We start from the raw sequence: 27,788 nt of genomic DNA on the forward strand, positions 1-27,788 counted from the left end.
TGGCAGTTCCTCAAATGATTAAGCTTAGAGTTACCATATGACCCAGAAATTCTACTCCCAGGTATATGACTAAGAAAAATGAAAACATATGTTCACACTAAAAACTCGGACACAAAGGTAGCAGCATTATCCATAACAGCCAAAAAGTGGAAATGCACCAAAGGTTCATGAATAGAGAAACAAAATGTGATATATCCATACAATTAAATATTTAGCCATCAAAAGGAAGTGACATACTGATGTATGAGTCTTAAAAACATTACTCAATGTGAAAGAAACCAGACACCAAAAAAAAAACACACATTGCAAGATTTTATTCACGTGAAATTCCAGAATAGGCAAATCTAAAGAGTCACAATGTAAAGCAGAGGTTGCTTAGGGCTTGGGTCAGGAGTGGACAATGAGAGGGCACAGGGATAACAACAAAAGGGGACAATTTGTTTCGGAGGTGATGAAAATGTTCTAAAATTAACTCTGATGATAGTTGCGCATATCTGTGACTATCCTAGAAACCACTGAATTGTACACCTGGAATGGAAAAAGTGTACAATGTGAATTATATGTCAATAAAAGTGTGTCCTAAAATAGTCAACAGGATGTGGTGAGTTAGTATCATGGGAGATGAAGTAGAAGACTGGGTCCAAGATGCTTCCAAGGCAACCGACTTGGTTCAATGGGAGAGGATAGCGTAACAACAAAGAGAAGGAAGACAGTAGAAGGAACCTGGTGCATTGCCTGTTACACATGTCAAGTCTGCAGTGGCTGTTGAAAGAGCCAGGTAGGTTATTAAAGTAATTAAGAAAAAAGGATGTTAGAATGCTCTGGTTCCAGCTATGTATGGTCCATCCTCCTGGACCCCTGGGTTTCTTTTAGAATGACCGAGGAACACTGCAGGACCAGATCCCAAAAAGGCTGCCCAACCCCACACAGGTTTAGAAGAAGAAAGATTTGCATTGGCAGGTTATTCATAATACAATGTTGCTGCTATTACAGTACTTTCTTGAACTCTGTCAATTACAGGTCTTGGCTGTAATTGTATTGGCCAAATCTGTATTGGCCAAATCTGTATTCCCCATCCTAGCTAGCTTACTGTTCTGCACTTGAAAGCTACTCAATAATTCTTAGAGTAATTTCAAATTTCAACTTAGATTCTCATTTTCACTAATCTACAAAACATTTGAAATACAAAGATAGTTCAGAGATGATAATTTAATCAGGTCACTGACCAATCTCTACACATTATGTAAAACTTGGACACACACACCTGGCTCACATTGGGTCTGATACGAGAAAGGCTGTAATCATTCTTCTTGCTACAGTGTCAAAAATGCGTTCTTCTCTCAAGTAAATCTGTATAGTAATGAATCTTTCAGGGTATGGACCTGGCATTTTATGTTCATTGTCTTATTTAATGCTCATACTGAAGAGTACACAAGACCCAGAAAAGCACAGGGGTTTGCCCAAGATCACTTATCTAGGATCTGAAACCAGACCATTCTGTTTACAAAGGTTAGACTCATAACTAATATATTGCAATGGCTTCAAGTGCATTAACGCCCCATGAGTGCTATGTGTTGCATTTATAAGCCCTTTATTTATGAGTGTTAGTTAAATGCATTTGAGCAGTGAACCATCACTCAGTAATGCTCTTGGACAGTAGTGGTCTCTCAACCCAGGCCAACAGTTGTGTTGCACCACACGCCCCACAGCTGGGGAGTGGCCAAGTATACAGAACCAAGTATAGCCACTTCCTGGCACTCCAGGATGGGAAATCCTGGAAACAGGCCTGGTGCTCTGACTTACCTTTCAAATACTCTAATGTTGACCACCTCTAAACTGGATATCACAAATAATTCATTCACTCTTTTCATTTTGAAGACCATGCTCATTTAAAAAGAAATGTAATCCACATGTTTCTGGTTCCTATACACTTAAATAACCAACAGTATGTTCTTTGGCAATAGCTACTAGATGTCCAAATGACTTTGGAGACCATTTTATTTTCATGAGGGCAGGAAGCTGATTTGGACAAGAGGAATCATTAAAAGGCTTAAGTTCACAACTTGAAAAGCAAACTCATATGGTTTAAATTGTAAACTTGCCCACTCCTTATTTGGAAAGGTCCCCAAAGACCAATAATAGCAAGGATCTGGCAAGGGTTACTACATAAACATCTGGGAACGGGGGTGGGAAGTAGAATGAGAAGACAGGACAATAAGTGGTATGGATGCCATCAGGATGACAGGCCAGGGCAGAGTCTCCTGACAAATCTGGAAGACACAGTGTCCTTGGAGTCCTGATGTTCATTTTGTGAAGGCAGCAATGGCAGTAGCAGCCAGAACACACCAGCAGCCATGAAGGACTCCATTTTGGAAAATAGAGCATAGACTTAGATCCATTTTTTATATAAAACAAAATCTGTGGCTGGGCCCACAGGCTTTTATTTGTTAAGTGTCTAGGGAAAGGTCTCTATTTCTGTCACCTTATGGCAAAATCTCAGTCTGGGATACAAGCGCAAGAGTATGGAAAGCTAATTTCTCAGAACCAGTGGATTAAGCAAAAACTTTCTTGACAAGACCTATATAATACAGCGCCTTATATGTTTATTTTGATCTTGATGTAGAAGGACTGAGGATTTTCTCGTTGTAATAAATATCACAAAATGGAAATAAAATTTGATTTGCTTGAAACAAAGAGTAAATAAACTGTCCTTAAAATTGTTGGAATGTAAATGTTTTCCATTATTAATTATAGATCATGGAGAACAACCGGTGAGTATTGTACAAAATCCAACCACATGGGCATTCTCTTGGAGAAAAATTTAAACTACCTGATTCCAAGTTAAGGACTAGTTGTAGAATTAACAATAAAAAATGCATGATGAGTTTCCTCTGGTGACATCACGGACCCCACAGAGACACAGGCAACACTGGAGAACAGGAAATTACTGCCTCACAGACAGATTCCACAGCAGTTGGCATGAACATGAGTTTCATATTACTCACACACATATCTCTGTCAAGGGCTAGTCCCAGCCTCCTTAGCAGGGAAAGATGTAAGTTGAGGAATGGGGACAGGAGGGCAGGGAGAAGAGAGGAGGCTCTAGGTACCAAGGAATACATAAAGAGAAAAGAGTCCTATTGTGGCTTAAGTGGTCTTTATCCATGTCATTGCTTGGAAGCTATGTTCTTCAATTCACTGGAGTACAAGAAAGATTTCAGTGAAGGCACAACAGCTGTGAAATGCCTCAGCATAGAAATGCCATACATGACTTCTGCTGGGCTGTTGGCCAGGCCGAGGCACATGCTTCAACTGCAAGGGACACTGCAAAATATAGGAAGTCAGGGATAGTTGGTGAGTTTCAGCTGTTTCTGCCACAAGCACCTACTTGACCTGTGGCAGTCCTTTGACTTCCTCTTGATCTCTTTAACCTAGTTTTTTTTGTTGTTGTTGTTAATTCACTGAGTTAAGTTGGCAATCTCCCAATAATTCCCAGCCGCACAAAATGAATCAATGGTTAGGACAGAACATGGAAGGAGTCCATGTAGACTGAGAGTAGACATACTACATCAGGCCTGAACTATAGCATGGAGCACACAGGGAGCTTCTGTCAGCGTCTATGCATCATTTACATTATGTCTGGATCAAGTAACAAGGAACTTGAGAGAAAATGGTTCCAACAGATGTTCAATTTCCAATTACCTTTTCCATTTCTCTCTAAAGAAGTTTAATTAGTTTCACTTGGAGCGAAGACTGCCAAAAAGGTTCCAGGTACAACATGATGGAAAGAGGGATGAGCCTCCTATGGAGGGTGTGCTGGATGCATGGGTGTGAGAGCACATAAGTACACACTACATTTCTGTGAGTCTCTGTCATGGAATAATGGAGGCTGCATAGGGCACGCCATGATGTCACCCTGTAGTTTATGACATGAGCAAACAGAATGCTACTGTGATGCTAGATGGGAGCACTCTGGAAGACCAGAGGCAGGGGAAAGCAGAAAAGGATACAGGGCTCTCTGCCTCCCCCATGGACTAACAAATATGGAAGCCAGGGCAGTGGTAAGTAACCTAGAGAGCAAACAAAGGGCTCAGGTAATCTACAACCACCCAATATTGAACATAAATGTACCTATAGGTCTTAGCCTTTGGCTATATCATGAGGTCATATGTATGGTAATGTTCCCAACACACTGCTTTGGGCATTTAGTGTTAACAACATGAATCAGAAATTTACTGCTGCTGCTGACACCACAGCTCCTAGAATAGATACAGGACTAGGTCCCTTGAGGTTTGTGGGGGCCAGAGGTGGGAGGTAGAAGACAAACTGTATATTCCTGAATGATCTAACTTTTCCTGTTCATTACACGTACGTGCCATAAGCCGGGCATGTGATGTTGTCAGCAGATCGTGGCAAGATGGGTTCTCCAGGGACAGAAGCTGAGGTGGCATTTTGGGTGAAAATCATCCATTAGGTAAGAACTCCTATGACAGGATGGAAGGATTGGCAGAGGGAGAAGTCAAACTGTGACATAGGCCAATCCCGGGTAGGGGGAGCTCTGGAGCTGACCCAAGACAAATGTCTAGGACTTTACCTTCTTGAAATAAATGGCCAGCCCATGTTCAGTCACTAAATGCAGACTGCCCCAGGCTGGGAGTGACCTCAGGCAAAGCAATTCTGCAATGGAGGCAGAGCCTAAACAAGAGCTGTCTGCTGATTGCAATTGCCAAGGCTGGTCCGCAAATCCTGCCTTAAAGAGGGATCTCTCCATCATGCACATCGGTATCTACCATGCTGATGGGTTAGTCCGAACCAGGGAGGAGGGGGAAGAGGTGAGAAGATGCAAACATGTGAATGGACACAGAGTCAGGAAGCTGGAGCCATCTGCAGTGTGAAGTCAAGTCCCACTCTTGGGCTTGAGCCTAGAAGACACTGGAGTCAAAGGTCACTTGTTCACATCCGGCTTCCTCTGAAATGACCAGCTCCACAGAGCCTCCCACAACCGGACAAGCCTCACCTCTTGCAGCATGATCTCCTTGGCCTGGGGCTCAACTTCCTCGAGGTTGGTGAGGCATGGGACAACTCAGTGCCCACAACTTACACAATCCAGAATGGGGAGAGGTGGCCAAGATCTTATTTGACAGCCTGAATATAAATTCTTCTGCCCTTCTCTCAAAAGACATGTTGGCTCTCCCATCTCTCCATCTCAGCTCTTTCCCTGACTCCTCAGATTGCACTTTCTAATAAAGCCATAGCACATAATCTCCTGCCTCTTGAAGAACCCAGGCTAAGATACTTTGTTTCCTAGGTTAAGGCAAGATGTGTCAGGACCAAATTTTCCCATGCAGTATAACAGTCAGTCATGTGCAAATGACTAGTCCAGGACCTCAAGGCTGTTGCTGTATAGAAAGAAAGTTTCATAAGGGTAACCTTTAGATTCTGATCTTGCCCTTTACCTACTCCCCATTGCAATCAGAGGTTTAATGAATACAAATTTGCCTTCCACTATGATCAAATAATTAAAAAATAAGGAAAGTACTTGCATCATTTTCTTCCCAACTCAGAAGGCCAGAACTATTAAGCAAGCTTGTGTTTCTTCTTTGAAGGTTCAGAACTCAAGAATATAGAGATCAAAAACGTTTCTATGTCCTCAAACTTCACCTGGTATCTGGTGTCCAATATAGAGATATTGCTCCCATTGTTCACTCAGACACCCGGCCTCCAAAACACCTACAGGAGCACTTTTAGACGTGTTTTCGTGAGGAACTCCTCGGGGCTATGGTGGACTGGGTCAAATGAAAACTGAAGTCTATTATAGCAAGAAGTAGAGTCTACAATTCCAAATATTACCAGACCAATGGAGCCTCTTGGCAATGGGACTTATTTTCAAGCATCATTCATATTTCAACAGTTGATTTGCACCTATGTATACAATAATGCTGCTGCATCACCTGCTAGAGATTAAGTGTGTCTACTTCTCCTCCTTTGAGACACGGAGAGTCTTTCCATCTAAAGGCAGAAGTGCTGGAGTAGCTGACATTGAAATAGTGCTAGGGTTCTGTCAACCGAAAATTGTCAGGAGGCAAAAATTAAACAAAAGCGTTTATTTGTGATCAGAGCATTGCAATTCAAGGTCCACAGACTTGGGCAGCAACCCAAATAATATCCCACAAGGGAGAAAAAATCAGGGGCTCTTAAAGACGAAACAAAAAATTTAAGTGGTTTACAAAACGTTTTAATTGGTGTTGGCAGAAGAAAATGAATCAGAGCTAAACAGAAATGGTTGCTAAGGCTCTCACTATGCAAAGGTCTGTTACTGTAGCAAGTTGCAGGTCTTCTTCAGAGTTCTGGGAGTAGTTGTGGTTTGGCCTAGTTCAAAAATTCATGGTTCCACCAGGTAAGGACATGTGGAAGGCCCATCTCCTTAGTGGTCGCCTTACTCCATTTGAAAGCCCCCTGACATAAGTGACTCCATTTTATATCACCTTTCACAGTCTCACAGTTGGAAAAAAGAGTAGGATCATCAGCCTTTTGGTGTCCAAGATTGTTATACTACCGAATACCCCCAGGCCGCCCCCAGATAACACGGGGCCCTTGATGCCCCCGCACAGCTGGGGGTTGGTTAGAACCTGCAGCTACCCTTAGCCAGAATGTGAGGAATCCATACTCTAGTGATGAGCTGGGATCCAAGAGAAAGATGGCAGCTCTCATCAGGATGGCCTCAAGCTATGGCAGTCTTAAGCTCTGTGATCTCTTTGTCTACTTCTGCTTTCCTTTCCAAGCCTCCAACATGACAGAAACAGAAGTCTCACTACAGAATTCAGCACAAGGCTCAGAGGACATAAGAGATGAAGAGGTGCTGTCAAGACATCAGGCTGTCACCGCACCAGGGCAGAGCCCGAGACAGCTGTCCAGATGTTTACACTCAGATGTCTCCTGACCTGGGGCTCCTTGTGCTCTCTCCTCCTGTGGCCATAGCTCCTCTCAGGATTGTGTGATCAGAGACTGAAGAGCCAAACTAACGCCATGGCAGGCTTCAAACAAGACTCAGAAACTAGAAGGCCTAAGCTTCTGTCTCCCCAGATATGACTCGACAGCAACGGGAAGAAAAACAACCCACTTATTTCCCGAGCAGATAAGCAGACACCACCCCTAGCTCCAGCCTATCAGACATAGAACACCAGGACCACCCCTAGCCCGAGTCTATCATAGAATGCCAGAAAAGTACCCGACATTCCTGCCGTTTTTAGTAAGCCTGCTTAATTTGAAATTAGCCAACCACCCTGCACTGTGGCAACCTCTGCTGATATGTGACCCAATCATTTTGTAATCCCTGCCCCTCACTCCACCCTTCACCCCATCCCTTGCCCCAACTATAATAAAAACCCTGCTTGACCGAGGTTCGGGGCTCTCAGCACAGATCCACTGCATTGGTGAGGTCTGGGAGGCCGAGCTTAAGCCCGAATAAGTGCCCTTTGCTTTTGCATACGTGATTCTGTCTCCCTGGTGGTCTTTTGTTTTGCAGATACCGCGATCTGGGCATAACCAGACCTTATTTTGAAAGGACATTATTTTGAAAAAGACCTTATTTTTTCCCCCAGCAGGCAGAAGAGACAAAACAAGAGGATGACCAGCTTCATTTGAATTGAACTTGGTGGCCAGGGGAGGGGGGGTAAGAGCTTGGGGCTAAGAAAGAGGCCACTTACATCCAGACTGTCCTTGCCAAGGGGAGACAACTGTGGGTGCCCCAGTAAGGCCCAAACTCCTTGGAATGCAGAGTTCTTGCCTCTGAGAAGGACAGTGTTTGCCTATATCAGAGATTTTTAAACTTGTGTATTTTATGGCACAGCGTTCTTTATTCAAGACTGATTTGGAAAAAAAAGAAGAGGAAGAAGAAGAAGAAGACAGAAGGAAACTTCTGTTGTTGAACTTGGAAAGGAGATCTTTGAAAAATAACAGCCTAAGGAATTGCTCAAGTCCCTGACTGAAATACCCAAGGGCGCCCCTGTTTTATGCCCTGCACTCCCCACCCGAACAGATAGATGATATTTTGTCTGCCATGTGGCCTAGATCCAACTGTATTTTGAAAGGACATTTCCTTCCCCACAACAGGCAGAGGGGGTGGTGGTGGTGAGTGTTAAAGTTGTGAAGTGATATTCAAACATTGGAACTGTTATTCTGTCCCAGAGGGAGAGAAGAAAGATGAAACATGATCTGGGCCACGCTTGGCAGTTAGCTGTAAATGTGGCCATGGCGAAAACCCCTTGACAAACAGGAGGAGAAAAATGTGTCGAGGACTTTTGTACTGGTCTGTATATCCTGAATTTGCATGGGAGGAAATGAGAACCCTGGGCATGGCTGTGTAGTTGAGATCCCTAGTTTGCTTGAGGTTTTGAGGGTTACCAAGGACTCCTCTGCTCTGCAAGGAAGTTCTTCAGTCCCTTGAAGGTCTTCCTTCTATCACTGAAAGACACTTTCATTCCACCTTGGCTCGTCCCCACAGATGATGAATTCAGAGAACCCCATGGCTGAATGTCAAAGGCCTCCAGCCTCTATGAAACCCCGTCAGCATGCTGCCAGAAGCTTCTGAGGGTCTGGTTTTCCTTAGATACCAGAAGACGGGGGCTAGGTAGATCCATTTGGTGCCTCCTGATTCACCAGTTTGTAAAATATAAAGGTGGAATTCTAAGCATGGAGCTGGCTCAGAGCCACTAATATACAAATCTTCATATATACCTATTGGGAAATCAGTCAACCAATTAGCACTGAATGAAACTTTATGGGAGGGGCGCCTGGGTGGCTCAGTCAGTTTAGAGTCCAACTTTGGCTCAGGTCATGGTCTCATGGTTTGTGGGTTCGAGCCCCGCATCAGACTCTGTGCTGACAGCTCACAGCCTGGAGCCTGCGTCAGATTCTGTGTGTGTGTCTCTCTCTCTGCCCCTCCCCATTCATGCTCTGTTTCTCTCTGTCTCAATAATAAATGAACATTAGGGGAGCACCTGGGTGGCTCAGTCGATTGAGCATCCGGCTTTGGCTTAAGCCATCATCTCACAGTTTGTGGGTTTGAGCCCCACGTCAGGCTCTGTGCTGACAGCTCAGATCCTGGAGCCTGTCTTCAGATTCTGTGTCTCCCTCTCTCTCTGACCCTCTCCTGCTCATGCTATGTCTCTCTCTCAAAAATAAATAAAATGTTTAAAATAAATAAACATTAAAAAATTTTTTTAAAAAGAAACTTTATTGGAGCAAGGTAATATTTGAAGTATTTACCAAGTGCTACATCACATGAATGGACAAATCAGAATCGATGAGGGGCTGGAGTGAATCCGGGAGACCTACTGTTTGGCCAGCTTGGTAGATGATGTTATGGGTAAAATTGTATGTTACGGGTAGAATTTCAACATATCAGTTTGGGGTGGGGGAGGTCATATGTTGAAATCCTAACCCAGAACCTCAGAATGTGACCTTCTTTGGAATAAGATCACTGTGGATGTGCTAAGAGGAGATCATACTGGAGGAGGGTGGGCCCCTAATCCAAATGACTGTGTGCTTATAAAAAGGGGGAATTTGGATCCAGTCATTCACACAGGAAGAACATCATATGAACATGGAGGCAGAGATAAGGGTGACGATCTCAGATCAGACCAATGAACATCAAAGATTGTCAGGAAACTACCAGAAGCTAGGGGGAGAGGTCTGGAATAGATCCTTCCCTAACAGCAGCTCAGAGGGAACACCTACATCTCAGAAGTCTAGCCTCGGAATTGTTAAGACTGCACATTCCTGTTGTATAAGCCCCCCAGGGAGCAGCACTGTCCTAGCAAACTGGTACCCATGGTGAGGAGGTCTGGGAGTCCCGGGGGGGAGCACGGAGGGCAGAGGGAGAATGTTTGGTGGCTTGGGGCAATGCCTGTTGACCAATAGGGATGAAAGCAGGTCAGTATTTTCCCAATCAGTTTGACCATACCATTGCACACAAGTTGCTTCTCAGGGCTGACTGGAAGATTGTGGGGGTGCTCATAGGGTCTCACTCCCTGGGATGTGTAAGAAGGGGAGAGAGAAGTATCTTTTATGGAGGGTTAAGGGATGCATCTGCTTTTTTTTTAATGTTTGTTTATTTTTGAGAGAGAGAGACAGAGCATGAGCAGAGGTTGGGCAGAGAAAGAAAAGGAGACACAGAATCAAAAGCAGGATCCAGGCTCCCAGCCATCACAACAGATCCCGACACGGGACTTGAACCCATGAGCTATGAGATCCTATAACCTGAGCTGATGTTGGACACTTAACCAACCGAGCCACCCAGGCACCCCAAGAATCCACCTGCTTTTAATAAGGAGGATTTCAGATTTTTACTGAGGGCAATGTTAGTTTTGTGACGAACTCAAGTTCCATTTTGTATTGTGCTTAGGTGAGATAGGCACTGACAGAAGAAGCCGAAGCCTGAGACTCAGACTCTTGCAATTTCCTGCACGTTTCTTGTGATTTACAGTCTACTTGCAAAGACGAGATTATGTCACTTGAAAGAGAATTTTATATAAAACAGTCGAAACTTAAATAAGTACAATATGATTCATATAAGTTGTTATTTTAAGAGCCAGCTGAGGTGACGAACCTTGGATTAGAGATTCCCATCCGTCTTGGAAGCTCATTTGTGAGATGAAGAGTCATGGAATGTGCAGCTTGATGGTTCACACCCTTTTCTGTTCCTCCTTCCCCGGCTCTAGTTTGCAACTTGCTCAGAATATTTGGCTGTGAGGGACTCCTGGGAGCTCAGTCAGCTGAGCAACCAACTCTTGATTTCGGCTCAGGTCATGATCCATGATTGGTGAGATCGAGTCCTGCGTCAGGCTCTGCACTCATAGTGTGGAGACTGCTTGGGATTCTCTCTCTGCCCCTCACCCACTCATGTTCACGCTCGCTCTCTCTCTCTCTCAAAATGAATAAACATTTAAAAAAGAGAATATTTGGATGTGAGCATCTCTCTCAGATGGTGGGCTCTTTCTAAAAGAACTGGAACAGGCGTGTGCTTTCCACTTGCGCTGTCAATGTTCTCTCAATTTCTTAAGTCTCCCTGTGGACATTTAATTCAGTTTAACATTTTAATTTTATTTTCTGTGAGCCCTTCCTGCTTGTGAAATATTAGGGTGGTTAGTTTGTGTTTGTTCCATTAACTTCCGCTCAAGCCTATGGAGATTTCCAGTTTGTGAGGACACATGGATGTGGGCCAGACCCATGACTGTTGGCTGGGCGCTGACCCTTTCTAGCAAACGCCGATGGGGTGTTCTCTGTGTGCCGAGGAAACCAGGTCTGACTGCTAGGAAGGGGGCGGGATGGGCGAGGCTGAAACGCAGGCAGCAACAGGTCTTCCCAGAAGTGGCAGAATTTGTCAAGGGACATATGGGGACACGGGGCCTGGCAGGGACACGGCTCCCCATTCACACCAGGGCGGAGTGCAGGCTCAGCATTACCTCCTCCAAGTGCACATGGACATGAAGGAGGGGTACAGGGACAAGTTCTCATTGCTCCCAGGGAACTCTTGACTCACTTTAACCAGATGTCTGTGGGCTTTTGGCCTGGCACGCAGAAAAGCAACGACAGAGAGAGAACTAAGGAAGAGGGCGAGGATATCAGGAAATGGGTGGGACCATGGTTTTTGTTCCTTGTAGCTGGACTCTGAAGACTTCTGAAAATGGTCCCAACCTGCTTTGTATGTTTCCAGAATAAGTGAAGTCTTCTTCAAGGTCACATAACACTTCACAGTGGAGGAGGGGTGTCCATCTCTACAATGCCCATGGTGCCCCGTACAAAGCCTTGCACACATTAGACATTCTGGGAATGTGTATTTGCTAAGTTTAGATGAATTCCTAAAGGTCATGTGTGTGCGAATTCCACTTTTATCAGTTGGATTGCACTTTAAAAGCATATGGGGAGCACATTGAAAGAAATACTGCATTGGCTTGTTTTGTAAAATTAGTATCCACTTCCTGATTTATTTGTTTTATAAGCAGAAGTGGGCTTGTGTGGTTTCCTTAAAACCGAACACACAGATCCTCCGTTCCTCATCTGCAAGGTGACAGGGCAGGACTCCGCGATGTTAGATATTTCTTCCAGTGGTAAAATTATAAAACCTTAGAATCTACTTCCAGTTAATATTAAGTTTTAGAAATTAAGCGATCTGGCTGCCTTTTGCGTTTTGAGAGATGGGAAAAGTAGAGTGGTTCCATTTACTTATCACATACTGTGGTTACGTTCACCTGAAATAGCAATTATTTGTAGTAAGTCACACTCACCTCTCACATGAGGCCCAGCTCTACTCTGGATTAGTTTCATTGCTTGCTTTTTGATATGCTTTCTTGGATACTAAGAACTGAGTTCTGGGGTGCCTGGATGGCTCAGTTGGTTAATTGCCCGATTTTGGCCCACGTCATGATCCCACGGTTCATGGGTTCAAGCCCCACATTGGGCTCTGTGCTGAGTGTGGAACTTGTTTCAGATTCTTTCCTTCTCTCCCTTTCTTTCTCTCTCTCTCTCCCTCACTCTGCCACCTCCTCCACTTGTGCTCTCTCTCTAAAATAAATTTTAAAAACAAAGAACTCACTTAAAAAATAAATAAATAGGGGCACCTGGGTGGCTCAGTCAGTTAAGCATCTGACTTCGGCTCAGGTCATGATCTTGTGGTTTGTGAGTTTAAGCCTTCCACTGGGCTCTGTGCTGACAGCTCAGAGACTGGAGCCTGCCTCAAATACTGTGTCTCCCCCTCTCTCTGCCCCTCCTCTGCTCATGCTCTGTCTCTGTCTTTCAATAACAAAAATGTTAAAAATGTTTTCCAAAAAAAGAGATAAATTTTAAAGTAGTTTTCGATTTACGGAAAAGTTATAAGGGTAGTACAGAGGGGTTTTTTTTTGTTTTTTTGTTTTGTTTTTGTTTTTTTAAGAGAGAATGAGAGCATGAGTCAGGGAGGGGCTGAGGGAGAAGGATAAACAATCTTGTGCAGCCTCCATGTCCAGTATGGAGCCTGATATGGGACTCAATCAACAGAGCCACCCAGGCAACTCAATACAGAGGGTTTTTCCCAAGAGAAGAAAGCAGGAAACAGCCTCCTTGACCTCAACTGCAGCAATTTCCTACTCGACACATCCCCAAAGGCAAGGGAATCAAGAGCAAAAATGAACTATTGGGACCTCATCAAGATAAAAAGCTTCTGCACTGCAAAGGAAACAATCAAGAAAACTAATAGGCAACCGATGGAATGGGAAAAGATAGTTGCAAATGACATATCAGATAAAGAGCTAGTATCCAAAATCTACAAGGAACTCACCAAACTCCACACCCGAAAAATGAATAATCCAGTGAAGAAATGGGCAGAAGATATGAACAGATGCTTCTCCAGAGAGGACATCCAGATGGCCTACAGACACATGAAATGATGCTCAGCGTCATTCATCATCAGGGAAATACAAATCAAAACCACACTGAGATATCACCTCACGCCAGTCAGAGTGGCTAAAATGAACACATCAGGAGACTATAGATGCTGGCGAGGATGTGGAGAAATGGGCACCCTCCTACACTGTTGGTGGCAATGTAAACTGGTGCAGCTGCTCTGGAAAACAGTGTGAAGGTTCCTCAAAAAATTAACAATAGAACTCCCTATGATCCAACAATAGCACTGCTGGGGATTTGCCCAAGGGATACAGTGCTGATGCATAGGGGCACATGTACCCCAATGTTCATAGCAGCACTTTCAACAACACTTTCCAAATCATGGAAAGAGCCTAAATGTACATCAACTGATGAATGGATCAAGAAGATGTGGTTTATATATACAATGAAACACTACATGGAAATGAGAAATAATGAAATATGGCCATGCATAGCAAAGTGGATGGACCTCGAGGGTGTCATGCTAATTTTACATTAAGCAAAATAAGTCAGGTAGAGAAGGACAGACACCATATGTTTTCACTCATAGGTCTAACAGGAGAAACCTGACAGAGGACCATGGGAAGGGGAAGGGGGGGGGAAAGAGTTAGGGAGAGAAAGGGAGACTCTTGAATACTGAAAACAAACTGAGGGCTGGAGGGATAAAGGGGTAGGGGGTGATGGTCATGGAGGAGGGCACTTGTGGGGAAGAGCACTGGGTGTTGTATGGAAACCAACTTGATAATAAACTATAAATAAAAAAAGAAAAGAAAAAAAAATACAGAGGGTTTTATACCCAGGATCCAGTTGTCTCCACTGTCAATGTCTTACATTAGTACACAAACTTGCCAAAACTAGTGAGCCAATACATTATTATTAACTAAATAATCCATACTTTATTTGAATTTCCTTAGTTTGTACCTCATGTCCTCTACTGTCCCAGTACCTCACCCAGGATATATTACATTGAAACATCCTTTCTCCTTAGACTCCTCTGGACTATGACAGTTCTTCAGATTTTTGTTTGTTTGTTTGTTTGTTTTTGATGACCTTGCCAATTCAAAGGAATATGGGTCAGGCTACTTTCTAGACTGGACCTTGGTTTGGGCTTGTCTGATGTTTTCCTCATGGTTAGGTTCAGGGTTCTTGAGAGGGAGACCACAAAGGCAAAGTCCTATTCCCACCAGAGCATATGTAGGTTTCATGCTGTTCACTGCCTCACCACTGATGACTTCAAGCTTGATGACATAGCATCGGCAGTGTTTGCTGGTAGGTCTCCAACCTTGCCCCCCTCTCCGTGCTGTACCCTGGAGGTCACTATGCACAGCCCGCGCTGAAGGGATAGGACAGTTTGAGAGTATTGATTCAAGAGCAGAAAACCCTATGTGAATTGTGTGAATTTCTTTTGTACAGCAGATTTCTCTATTCTTATTTATTTACCCACTCATTTGTGTCAGGGTGGATTCATAGATATTTATTTTATACTTTGGGTTATAATCCAATACTCGGTTATTTAGTTTGTTGCTCAAATTGTTTCAGGTTTGGCTATTGTGAATTCTTTCAGTTGGCCCTTTTTTTTTTTTTAAGTTTTTCTATTTTATTTATTTAGAGAGAGAGAACGGGGCTTAATCTTTACCTTGGAATCATGACCTGAGCTAATATCAAGAGTCAAATGCTTAACTGACTGAGCCACCCTGGTGCCCCTCTCAGTTGGCTCTTGAGTCTCTTTGACATGAGCCCACCATCTTGTTATTTGAGCATGTCCTCCTGGCACCGCACGATGCTCCTGGCTCATCTTGTATATTCCACCCCCAGACCTAAGATCAGCCATTTCTCCAAAGAGCCCTATTCCCTTTTACTGAAGATTGGTGCTTAGAATCCAAGATCTGGGTGCTGGGTGTGCTCACTGCCACCATGACGTGGCCCTTCTTTCCTTTTGCATCTTTTGGACCCTCTCAGCTGACAGACTAAAGAAGTATGTGGTTATGCCAACTAGTGTATGTACACATCTATAAGGAGTATTGTAGATGTCCATCTGTACCTATAGGAAGCTAAATGTTCATCCTAATGTCACCAGTTCTAATCCACTGATACACATTTTGTAGATGCTGCAACTGTGGAGAAATATAAAGCCAATCTGATTTCCCCCTCTCTATATATATCACGTGTCCTAACAAATTTGCTTGCCTTTGAAATTCAGCAAATTCCCCAGGCCATATATTGGAATTCATTATCATCACTGGACCCTGACTCCATGAGAGGGACAGATGTGTTTAGAGAACAAGCCCGGAAGCCACCTTCTCTATGATGCCCAGCTGGGCCCCATGGTGGTGGCTGCGATCCCGAGACAAGGCATCCTTGACCTCGGCCTTTCCTACTGCCCAACCGAGGGAAAACCTTAGGACAAGAAATTCCAAGTAAGGAATCTGTAATTCTTTCAAAGTCACTCAATTTTAAATTTTATGTTTAAATTTGTGCAAAGGAAAAGTCACTATCTATGATGTATATTTCCATGGCCTTTGACAAATGTATAGAGATGCGTGCCTACGACCACAGTCATAATAGGGAACAGTTCACGTGCCGCCCAGATGCCGTCGTGTTGTCCTTTGTGGTCAACATCCCCCCAACCTTTGTTAACAACTGACCTATTCTTTATCCCTACAGTTTTGTCATCTCCAAAATGTCACGTAAGTGGAATTTTATAATATGCAGCATTTTGGGTGAGGTTTATGTCACCTGACAAAAATACTTTGAGATTCCTCCATGTTATTGCATAATATAACTTCCTTTTCTTTTTTAAGTCTCTTTATTTTGGGAGAGAGAGAGCACAGGAAGGGGAGGAACAGAGAGAGGGGGGAAGAGAGAGGGAGAGAATCTCAAGCAGGCTCCACACTGTCAGCACAAAGGCCGATGTGGGGCTCAAACCCATAAGCTGTGAGATCATGACCTGAGCTGAAATTGGACACTCAGCCGACTGAGCCACCCAGGCGCCCCGTAAAATCACTTACTTTTATTTTTTTAAACATTTATTCATTTTTGAGAGACAGAGCCTGAATGGGTGAGGGGCAGAGAGAGAGAGGGAGACCCAGAACTCGAAGCAGGCTCCAGACTCTGAGCTGACAGCACAGAGCCCGATGCGGAGCTCGAACTCACAGACTGCGAGATCATGACCTGAGCCGAAGTCAGACACTCAGCGCTCAGCCCACTGAGCCACCCAGGTGCCTCGTAAAATCACTTACTCTAAATATTGCTACTCAGGTACTACATCAGTTGTAGGGAGCTGCTGAGTTCGGCCACCTCAGGCAAGGATATGTCACTCCCTATGGGGTCCGGCCAGAAAAACAAGATTAACATCTAGAGGCCAGGAGAGCACATTTCCTGATCCAGACATTGGAGACGGCCAGACTGGTCCAGATGGGAGAAGCCAAATCGAACAAAAGATCAACCGCATTCGGACTTAAGCAGTGTCAAGTACCCCTGCCCAGCATCGCAGATGCAAGTCTGGGCTCTCCTTTTGATGCTGTGTTTGGAGTTTCCGTTTCGGTTTCCCTTTTTCTAATAATCATTTGACTCTGTTACCTGGCAACCAACCTGGGTCAGTTTCCTGCCCCAAACCCTATAAAGGTGTGGATATTTTCTCAATAAAGTGGGCTTGATCAGAAATCGCTTGTCTTGCCTCACTCTCTGTGCGCCCCTTCCTGCCCTACTCTCTCTCCCTCCCTCAGGAACGGACCCAATTTACCACGCTGGCCAGGGCGGGACCAAACAATCAGCATAGTTTAGATTTTTGCACTAGTGATTCCCTTGAAGGTCTGTATTAGTTTCCTGTGGCTACATAACAAATTCCCACAATCTTGGGTACATAAAACAACACTGATTTATCAGCTCACAGTTTCCAGGGATATGGAGTCCAGGCACATCTTAACTAAGTCTTCTGTGGCGAGTCTCACAAGGCTGCAAACAACATCTCATCTGCTATCTCCTCTGAGGCTTAGAAAACCCCCCGCAAGCTCGCGGGCTGTTGGCAGAATGGAGGTCCTTGCAGCTAGCTATCAGATTGTCGATCTTGCCCTGTCAACAAGTGGCCTGTGGGGCAGTGAAACTACCTTCGGATTACTGACCTCCAGAACTGTAAAAGAAGAAAGTGGTCTGTTTTAAGTTACGAAGTTTGTAAGTTGTTAGAGCAGCAATGAAAAGTGAAAAAATACGTTGCACATTAGAAGTACTTGAAGTAAATGTTCATAGGATACGTTTAGAATAGAGATTCCCACACTCTTTTAACACTCTTTTGCCAAATTTTGGTAAGAAGAACACTTGCAGGGCACCTGGGTGGCTCAGTCTGTCCGGCGTCCAACTCTGGCTCCGGTCACGATCTCCTGGTTCGTGGGTTTGACCCTGCGTTGACCTCAGTGCTGGCAGCTTGGAGCCTGGAGCCTGCTTGGGATCCTCTCTCTCCCTGTCCCTCTGCCCCTTCCCTCTTCATGCTCTCTCTCTCTCAAAAACAAATACAAATTTAAAAAAATTAAATGTCAAACTCCCGACAGAATATGACAAATACTTCTTATAGCTCACGGTTGGTGACCCTGCCATCAGGGATGTAAACAGATAACGGACAGTGTGAAGTTTTCCTGATGCTCTGAGTTCTCTACTTCAATGGTTCTCAACTGAGGGTGATTTTGCAGCCCAGGGGAGGTTAGGCAAGGTCTGGAGACGTTTTTGCTGTCACAACTGGGACACAGGCTACTTGCCAGCACCAAAGAGGCTGGGGATACTACGGCTAATGATTCTAGAAGGCAAAGGACAGTCTGTACAACACTAAATTATCCAGCCCCAAATGTCAGCGGCGCCAAGGTGGAGAAACCAAGTTCTAGCTGCGTCTTCTCTTGGTCGGCTGTGTCCAGTCTGACTTTATCCATCTCTCTGGCTTCCCCAGGTTTGTCCTCCCTTACTAAGTCCTGTGCGTGTCCTTTTACAACCTAGCATAAAACATTCACAAGCTCGTGGGAACTAGGTTTGTGTTTTAGTTCGTTTGGGCTGCTGTAACAAATACCACACACTGGATGACTTATACACAACAGAAATTTATTTCTCACAGTTCTGTAGGCTGGAGGTCCGAGATCAGGGTCCTGGCGTGGGCGAGTGAGGGCCCTCTTCTAGGTCACAGACGTCTTGTGGCTTCCCATGGCGGAAGAGGCTAGCACGCCCCCTGGGGTCTCTTACATAAAAAGGCACGAATCCCATTCAGGAAGGTTCTACCCTTGCGACCTCTCACCTCTTCTCATGACATCATGGGGATTAGATTTCAACACACGAATTTCAGAAGGACACGGACATGCAGACCACAGAAGCTTGTGATAGGTGACAGCTGCATTTTAAAAAAGTTTATTAACAGGGCACCTGGGTGGCTCAGTCAGTTAAGTGTCTGGCTTCGGCTCAGCTCATGACCTTACCACTCGTGGGTTCGAGCCCCACGTCGGGCTCTGTGCTGACAGCTCAGCGCCTGGAGCCTGCTTCAGATTCTGTGTCTCCCTCTCTCTCTGACCCTCCACTGCTTGCACTGTCTCTCTCTGTCTCTCAAAAATAAATTTAAAAAAATTATTAACGAATCTGAGGGGCACCTGGGTAGCTCAGCCAGTTAAACGTCCAACTCTGGATTTCGGCTCAAAGTCATGAACCCAGGGTCATGGGATCTAGCTCCGTGTTGGGCTCCACACTGAGTGTGGAGCCTTCTTAAGATTTTCTTTCTTGTCCCCTCTGCCCCCCTCCCCTGCTTGTGCACGCTTTCTCTAAAAAAAAATACACATGTTAAAAAAATTATTAATGAATCTGAGAGCAGTGATTGGTGAAGTGTGCAAGGGACATTCTTGGCACACAGTGGCATCTTCCAGGCTGCTGCCTTTGGTGCCTTCGGTGAACTAAATGACCATCAGGCTCCGTGCACTGTGTGGAGCCTGCTTTGATTCCTTCTCTCTGCCCCTCCCCTGCTAACTCTCATGCACTCTGTCTCAAAAATAAATAAATTGGGGTACCTGGCTGGCTCAATTGGTTAAGCATGCAACTTCGGCTCAGGTCACGAACTCAGGTTCGTGAGTTCAAGCCCCATATCGGGTTCTATGCTGACAGCTCAGGGCCTGGAGCCTGCTTCAGATTCTGGGTCTCCCTGTCTCTCTGTCCCTCCCCTGCTTGTGCTCTGTCTCTCTTTCTCTCTCAAAAAATAAATAAACATTAAAAATTTTTTTAAATAATTAAATCTACTGCTGTAGGTTATTAGATTTTCCTTCAGTCAGATTTGAGGTACATTTGGAAATCATTCAAATAGGACACAGGTAGCACCAGTCCCTTTGAAAACTGAGAAGATGACGACTTCCACATTATCAAGCCGTGTAGGAGCTTTCTTCACCCTAAAAATAGTTCTTCCCAGTGCCCCTGATTCTGTGTGTTCTCTCGCAGGGTACTAAGACAGCTTGAGGGTAGAAGGAATAGTCAGTAACCCGCTCCTGCTGTTTCTACAAATAACTGGTGTAAAACATACCATATATTTAGGAAATGACATCTAATTAAAGCCAACAGAGGACAGCTCTCTGAGGGAGGCCCAGGCCACATGCTGGGGGCCAGCTCTCTGGGGTATGGGTGGCGCTTCGTGTCAAAGGGTGGAGTGTGAAAATAATCCAGTTTAGCCGTCATATTTGGTGGTGGGGGGTGAGGGTGTCTTTGGAAAAGAAGAGTCATATGTATTGTTAATTCCAGAATGAATGGTTTTGTGGTTTGGGTATTCTCGGCTCTTGTAGTTTCACAGGAACATGAAAGCACCTATAAATAAACCGCAGGAAGCGGAAGATACATTTACAAAGAGGGTTTTAAACACAATAAGTAGAATCCCTGCCTTCTGAAACTAAGCTCTACGGTGGACAGCACTCTGATCTTAATGTCTGTGTTGCAATATGTAGCCCCTCCCCCACCCCGGGTGGGGCGCAGCGGGGAGGAGCTCCCATAGTGAAGAAGGTTGTCTGAGACACAGGGTTCCAGAAGAGCAATGTGCCTACTAGAGCAAACCCGTGCAAATGAAAAATATTCCTTACTAACCAGTGTGTTTTTGTATGCAGTTCACTCTGAAGCAAAGACAAATAAATTTAATTTTTAAAAGAAGCAACGATGTCATTATATGCTGACCTTGTGTGTGGCCCCGTGCTAGGCACGTCACCTGGATTCGTTCGTGTAACCCTCACAGTAACTCCATGAGGTCAGTGCCACTGCAACTCCCACTTAGACGCGAGGAAACTGAGGCTCAGAGGGACTGAGCATTTGGATTAACAAGGGGCCCCGGGAGGATTAGACGGGACACTGTGACTCTTAGAGGCCACGCGGGATCACGCCAGGCGTGGGCTCAAAGTGAAGGCAATGGCTGGCTGAAATATGGATGCCTGGAATGGGAGGGGTCTGTGAGTTTCTTTCTCTTTTTCCAGTCCCATCAGCTTTTTTAACCAAAATATATTTCACATATACCATAGTGTACATTTAAGGTGTACACGTTGATTTTATACATTTACATAATGCAGGGTGGTTGTCACGGGGGTTAGCACCTCTATCACATCACGTATCATTTGTTTTCCATGGTGGAAAGAACTAAAATCTGGGCTCTTGGCAAGTTTGGGTTTTTTTCTAATTTTTAAAAATGTTTATTTTTGAGAGAGAGAGAGAGACAGGGTGCGAGATGGTAAGGGGCAGAGAGAGAAGGAGACACAGAATCTGAAGCAGGCTCCAGGCTCTGAGCTGTCCGCACAGAGTCTGACGTGGGGCTTGAGCTCATGAACCGTGAGATCGTGACCTGAGCCAAAGCCGGACACTTAACCGACTGAGCCGCCCAGGGGTCCCAAGTTTGATTTTTATAATACAATCTTGTTATCTTTAATCACCATTCTGTACAGTTGGCTGGTTCCACATCTTAGCTACTGTAAATAATACTACAATAAACAGGGATGCATATGTCTTTACAAATTAGTGTTTCTTTTCATTTTTTCTTTTGGTAAATATCCAGTATTCGATTTATTGGATTTCATGGTATTACTATTTTTAATTTTTTGAGGAACTTCATACTGCATTCCACAGTGGTTATACCAATTTACATGCCACCAACAGTGCACCAACAGGTCCCTTTTTCTCCACATCCTTGTCAACACTTACGATTACCTTTATTTTAGACATTCTGACAAGTGTGAGGTGATACCTCATTGTGGTTTTACTTTGCATCTCCCTGATGATGAGTGATGTTGAGAATCTTTTCATGTGTATATTGGCCATCTGTATGTCTTCTTTGGGAAAATTTCTATCCAGGTCCTCTGCCCATTTTTTAATTGGAGTGTTTGGTTTTCTTGGTGTTGAGTTGTAGAAGTTCTTTAAATATTTGGGTATTAACCCCTTATTGGATAGATTATTAGCAAATATCTTCCCTCGTTCAGTAGGTTGCTTGAGAGTTTTGTTGATGGTTTCCTTCACCGTGCAAAATCTTTTAATTTTGATGTAATCCTATTGGTTTATTTTTGCGTTTGCTGCCTTGCCTGAGGAGACATGTCTAGACAAATGTCACCAATGCCAAAGAACTTACTGCCGGTGTTCTCTTCTGCAATTTTCAAGAAGCTTTGTTCCTGTGGTTTTTTTTCTGGAAGTTTTACTATATCAGATCATATGTCTAAGTCTTTGATTTACTTCAGGTTAATTTACTTTTAAGTTTTTATTTATATTCCAGTTAGTTAACATAGTGTAATATTAGTTTCAGGTGTACAAAATAATGATTCAACACTTCCATACATCACCCTGTGCTCATCACAAGTGCCCTTCTTAATCTCTATACCTATTTAATTCATCCCTCTGCCCACCTCTCCATGAGGAACCATCAATTTGCTTTCTATACTTGAGTCTTTTTCTTGGTCTGCCTCTTTTTCCCTTTTTCACGTTTGTTTTATTTCTTAAATTCCACATACAAGTGAAATCATATGGTATTTGTCTTTCTCTGACTAACTTATTTTGCTTAGCATAATATTCTCTAGCTTCATCAATTTTGTCAAAAATGTCAAGATTTCATTCTATTTTATGGCTGAGTAATATTCCAGTGTATACATATATACCACATCTGCTTTATCCATTCATCAGTTGATGGACACTTGAGCTGTCTCCATAATTTGGCTATTGTAAATAATGCTGCTGTAAACATCAGGATGCATGTATCTCTTTGAAACAATAGTTTTGTATTCTTTGGGTAAAGACCTAGTAGTGTAATTGCTGGATCATAAGGTAGTTCCAGTTGAAACTTTTTGGGGAAACTCTTTATTGTCTTCCAAGATCACTTCAAGTCGAATTTTTGTGAGTGGTGTAAGATAGGGGTTCGATTTCATTTTCTGCATGTGTGTATCCAGTTTTCCCAGCACCATTTGTTGAAAAGACAATCTGGTCCCCATTAGGCATTCTTGGTTCCTAATGAATTATTAGTTGATGATATATATGCAGGGGTTTAATTCTGAGCTCTCTATTCTGTTCCATTGGTCTATGCGTCAATTTTAATGCTAGTACCGTACTGTTTTAATGACCATAGCTTTGTAGTATAGTTTGAAACCTGAAAGTGTGGTGCCTCTGGCTTTGTTTTCTTTCTCATGATTGCTTTGGATAGCTGGGGGCTTTTCTGGTTCTGTACAAACTGTAAGATTTTTTTTCTCTTTCTGTGAAAAACAGCACTGGAATTTTGGTAGGCACTGAGTTGGATCTATAGATGGCTGTGGGTGGGATGATGTCAGCCTCATGGCAGCCTAAGTTATCCCTTTTCCCTTTTCTCTGCGACTAATTGGTCATCTGTAACAAAACAGAAGTACCTCTGGACATCACACCAGAGCACCCAGGAGATTCCTACCAACCGTGACTCAGGAAGGAATAAGACTCAACTTTGAAGGGGGCTGTGGATTCAAGGCCGTCTGTGAGTCTGCCGCACCCTCACTTGACACAACAAGGGTGAAGGGGGGAGGCAAAACCGGAGAGTACAAAACACAGACACGCAAGGGCGAGAGAAAGCTCACGGAGTCCGAGCGGCCTGATGGAGAAGCAGGCATACCGTCGGAGCAGGACAGAGACAAGACTGTAGACAGAGGAGAAAGAGGATCTTAAGGGGTCAGTCCCATTCCCCAGTGCCCTGGGGTTTTGCCAGCAGCGACAGTGACCTCCCACACAGAGAAAGTAGAAAGAAAAGAGGTGTGACTCACTGACCACCTGGCTAAGCAGGTCACAGACGGAGGGACCTGTTTCTCCCCAGCGGTGTGGTTTCTGAGCGGGGAACCTCCATTACTGGGATGGGGAGGGGAAGAGAAGGAGAGAGAAGAGGCAGAGGAGAATAACCAAGGTTTTTAAAGGTAGGAGTTATCTGCTGTCTGCTTTAAGATTTCAGCACGTCTGCCCATACAACTCTGGGAGCACCCCCACTCCAGGCTCCCCCTTTCAGGCAGTGGGCACTCACAAAGCCCCAGGTGCTACGTTCACGCCCTGCCCCCTCCCCCACCTCTCTCTATACCAGCTTTTTAAAATGTGCCCGCCCCAGGGCTGCCCCAGAGCCAGTACAGGGAAAGAGAAACCAAAAACATGAGACATACTGCCACCTTGTGGAAAGCAAGTGTGTCACTTCTAGTCTGCAGAACTGTCAACAAGCACGGCAAGCGTGCGCTACTTCAGCGGCAGCAACAGAGGCACGTGCCGTCAAACACTATGAACCATCATGGGAATATGGTATCACAAAAAGAAAGTGACAATTCCCCAGCAATCAAACCCAAAGACATAGAGCACTGGGACCTAACTGATAAAGAATTCAAAACAGCTGTTCTGAAGAGGTTCAACAGATTACAGGAACACTCAGAAAGGCAAGTAAATAAACTCAGGAATAAAATCAAGGAGTTCTGCACCAAAGAAATGGAAAATTTAGAAAGAACCAGACGGAAATTCTGGAGCTGAAGAATTCAGTGCATCCAAAGAAGAATGCATTAGAGCTTAGGAAATAGGGCAGGTCAGACTGAAGAAAGAATTAGTGATCTGGAGGATAAATATTCAGAAATAATCCAGTTAGACGAGGAGAGAGAACTAAGATTTTTAAAAAGTGAAGACACCCTATGAGAGCTATTGGATAAGATAAGAGATACAAATATAACAATAGCTGGTCTACCTGAAAGAGAAGAGAGGGAAAAGAGCAGAGAGTGTATTTAGAGAAACAATAGCTGAGAATTTCCCAACCCTGAGGAAGGAACTGGAAACACAAGTCCAAGAACCCTATAGAATAAACTTTTCTCAGTACAAAAAGACCTTCTCCAAGACACTTTACAAACTGTGTCAAAAATCACTGATAAAGAATCACCACGGCATCCAGGGAAAAAAGAACACAACTTACAAAGAAACCCCCATTACAGTATCAGCAGATTTCTCAGCAGAAAGGTTTCAAACCAGGAGACAATAGAATGACATTTTAATGTGCTAAAAAATAAAAGCTCCCAGCCTATGATACTCTCATGGCAAGTTATCCTTCGGATATGAAGGAGAAACAAAGGTTTTCCCAGACAAAACTTAGAAAGTTCACCACCACTAGACCTGCCTTGCAAGGAATGCTCAAAGTTCCTCAAGCTGAAATGAAAAGATGCTCACTACTTAGATAGGAATAAATGAAAGTGCACAGTACTCTAGCAAAGGTAAAAATAAACAATAGGGTAGTATGGGTAATGGGGCTTTAGGTAGTTAGACAATTTAACTATATTAATTCTTCCAATCCATGAGGACAAAATGACTTTCCATTTGTGTCTTCTTTGATTTCTTTCAACAAAGTCCTTTGGTTTTAGATCTTTCACTTCCTTACTTAAATTTATTCTTAGGTATGTTGTTGGTTTTGAGGCTACTGTGACTGGGATATTTTTCTTTGTTGCTTTTTTAAACATTTCAATTGTTAAGGTGTAGAGATGCATCTGATTTCGGTATGTTGATTTTATATCCTTCAATTGTTGTTTGGTGCCAATAGTTTTTGGTTGAATCTTTGGAATTTTCCGTATGTAAAATCATATCATCTGCAAATAGTATCAAGTTTACTTCTTCCTTTCCAAATTGGATGCTATTTATTTATTTAGTCTTGCCTAATTATTCTCGCTAGGACTTCCGGTACTTACATTCCAGTAAGAGTGGTGAGAGTGGGCATCCTTGTTTAGTTTTTTATCTTAGAGGAACAGCTTTCAATTTTTCCCCATTGAGTACAATGTTAGCTGTGAGTCTGTCATACATGGATGGCCTTTATATATGTTACTTCTATACCCAATCTATTGAGGGTTTTTATCACGAAATAATATTATACTGCTAATATTTTCTGAGAATTTTTGCGTCTATATTCATCAAGGATACTGATCTACGGTTCTCTTTCCTTGTAGTGTCAGTATCTGACGTTGGTATCAGGGTAATGCTGGCCTTGCAAACAGGTTTAGAAATGTTCCCTTTTCTTCAGTTTTTTGGAAGATTTTGAGAAGGATTGCCATTAATTCTTTAAATGTTTGGTGTCATTCACCAGTAAAGCCATCTAGCCCTCTGTGTTGGAAAGTTTTTGATTACTGATTCAATTTCTTTACTATTGGTCTATTCATATTTTCTGTTTTGTCCTGATTCAGTGTTCCATGTTTCTAGGAATTTATCTAGGTTGTCTAATTTGTTGGCATATGAATGTTGATAGTAGTCTCTTATGATCTTATGTATTTATGCAGTATCAGTTATAAAGTCTCTTTTGTTCCTGATTTGAATGCTCTATTTTTCCTTGGTTAGTCTAACTAAATGTTTGTCCGTTTTATCTTTTTGAAAAGTCAACTCAGTTTTGTTGCTCTTTTCTATTGTGTTTCTTATTCATTTATTCACCGGTCTTTATTATTTCCTTCTTCCTACTAATTTTGGGCTTAATTCTCTTTTTCTAGTTCCTTCAGATGTAAGTTAGGTTGTTCAATATCCAATTTTTTAAGTTTATTTATGCATTTTTGGGGGGGAGGGGCAGAGAGCGAGGGAGGGAGAGAGGGAATCCCAAACAGGCTCTGAGACAGCATGGAGCCTGATGCAGGGCTCAGACCCACAAATTGTGAGATCATGACCTGAGCTGAAACCAAGAGTTGGATGCTTAACCTACCGAACCACCTAGATGCCCTCAAAATCTAAATTTTTTAATGGATGCATTTATTGCTGTGAACTTCCCTCTCAGAACTGCTTTCACAGCATCCCATAAATTTTGGTAGGTTGTGTTTCCATTTTCATTTGTTTCAAGATACTCCTTATTTCCTTTCTGGTTCCTCCTTTGACCCACTGGTTGTTCAGAAGTGTGTGACTTAGTTTACACATATTTGTAGATTTTCCAGCTTTCCTCTTATTATTTACTGGTATCTAGTTGCATACCATTGTGTTTGGAAGAAACAGCTAGGATTGTTTTAATCTCCTTAAATTTGCTAAGATTTGTTTTTTGTCTTATATGATCTATTCTGAAGAATGTTCCATGTGCAACGTGAGAAAAATGTGGATTCTGCTGCTATTCAGTAGCATGGTCTATGTAGGTCTGTTAGGTCCATTTGGTCTAAAATATGATCCAATTCCAATGTTTCCTTGTTGATTTTCTATCTGAATGATCTATCCTTTGCTGAAAGTGGAGTACTGAAGTCTCCTACTACTTTTTTTAATGTTTATTTATTTTTGAATGAGAGAGACAAAGAGCATGAGCTGGGGAGGGGCACAGAGAGAGGGAGACGCAGAATCTGAAGCAGGCTCCAGGCTCTGAGCTGTCAGCACAGAGCCCAACGCAGGGCTCAAACCCATGAACCATGACATCATGACCTGAGCCAAAGTTGGATGCTCAAGGGACTGAGCCACCCAGGCGCCCCATGACATCTCCTACTGTTACTATATTATTGTCTCATTCTTCCTTCAGATCTATTAGCAATTGCTTAATGTAGTTAGGTGCACGAATACTGAGTGAGTACATATTTAGGATGGCTCTGTCTTCTTGGTGTGTTGACACCTTTATCATTATATAATGACCTCTGTTTCTTGTTTCCGATGTTTGGTTTAAAGTCTATTTTGTCTGACATTGGTATAGCTACATGCATGGGATATCTTTCTCCATCCCTTCACTTTGAGCCTATCTGTGTCCTCAGAGCTGAAGTGACTCTCTTGTAGGCATCATACAGTTGAGTCCTGATTTGTTTTTTAAATCTATCCATTCATTCTGTGCCTGGATGTGATTGTGTGAATTCAATCCATTTATAGTTAGAGTAATCATTGATTTGTAAGGACTTACGATGGTCATCTTATCTGTTGCTTTCAGGTTGTTTTCTCTATCC

General features: G+C 43.4%; 2 long non-coding RNA genes across 2 annotated transcripts; one reads left to right on the forward strand and one right to left on the reverse strand.

The window, feature by feature from the left end:
* Positions 1-2,583: 2,583 nt before the first annotated feature.
* Positions 2,584-3,874, reverse strand: LOC115293877. Its single transcript, XR_003909645.1, has 2 exons — positions 3,703-3,874; positions 2,584-3,324 (listed from the first exon to the last, which is right to left on the reverse strand). It is a non-coding gene; the product is annotated as an uncharacterized LOC115293877 (long non-coding RNA).
* Positions 3,875-3,974: 100 nt separating this feature from the next.
* LOC115293876 lies at positions 3,975-8,162 on the forward strand. Its single transcript, XR_003909644.1, has 3 exons — positions 3,975-4,061; positions 4,383-4,474; positions 7,602-8,162. It is a non-coding gene; the product is annotated as an uncharacterized LOC115293876 (long non-coding RNA).
* Positions 8,163-27,788: the final 19,626 nt, after the last annotated feature.

This window comes from Suricata suricatta, chromosome 6 (assembly GCF_006229205.1).
Source record: "Suricata suricatta isolate VVHF042 chromosome 6, meerkat_22Aug2017_6uvM2_HiC, whole genome shotgun sequence".
NCBI lineage: Eukaryota > Metazoa > Chordata > Mammalia > Carnivora > Herpestidae > Suricata > Suricata suricatta.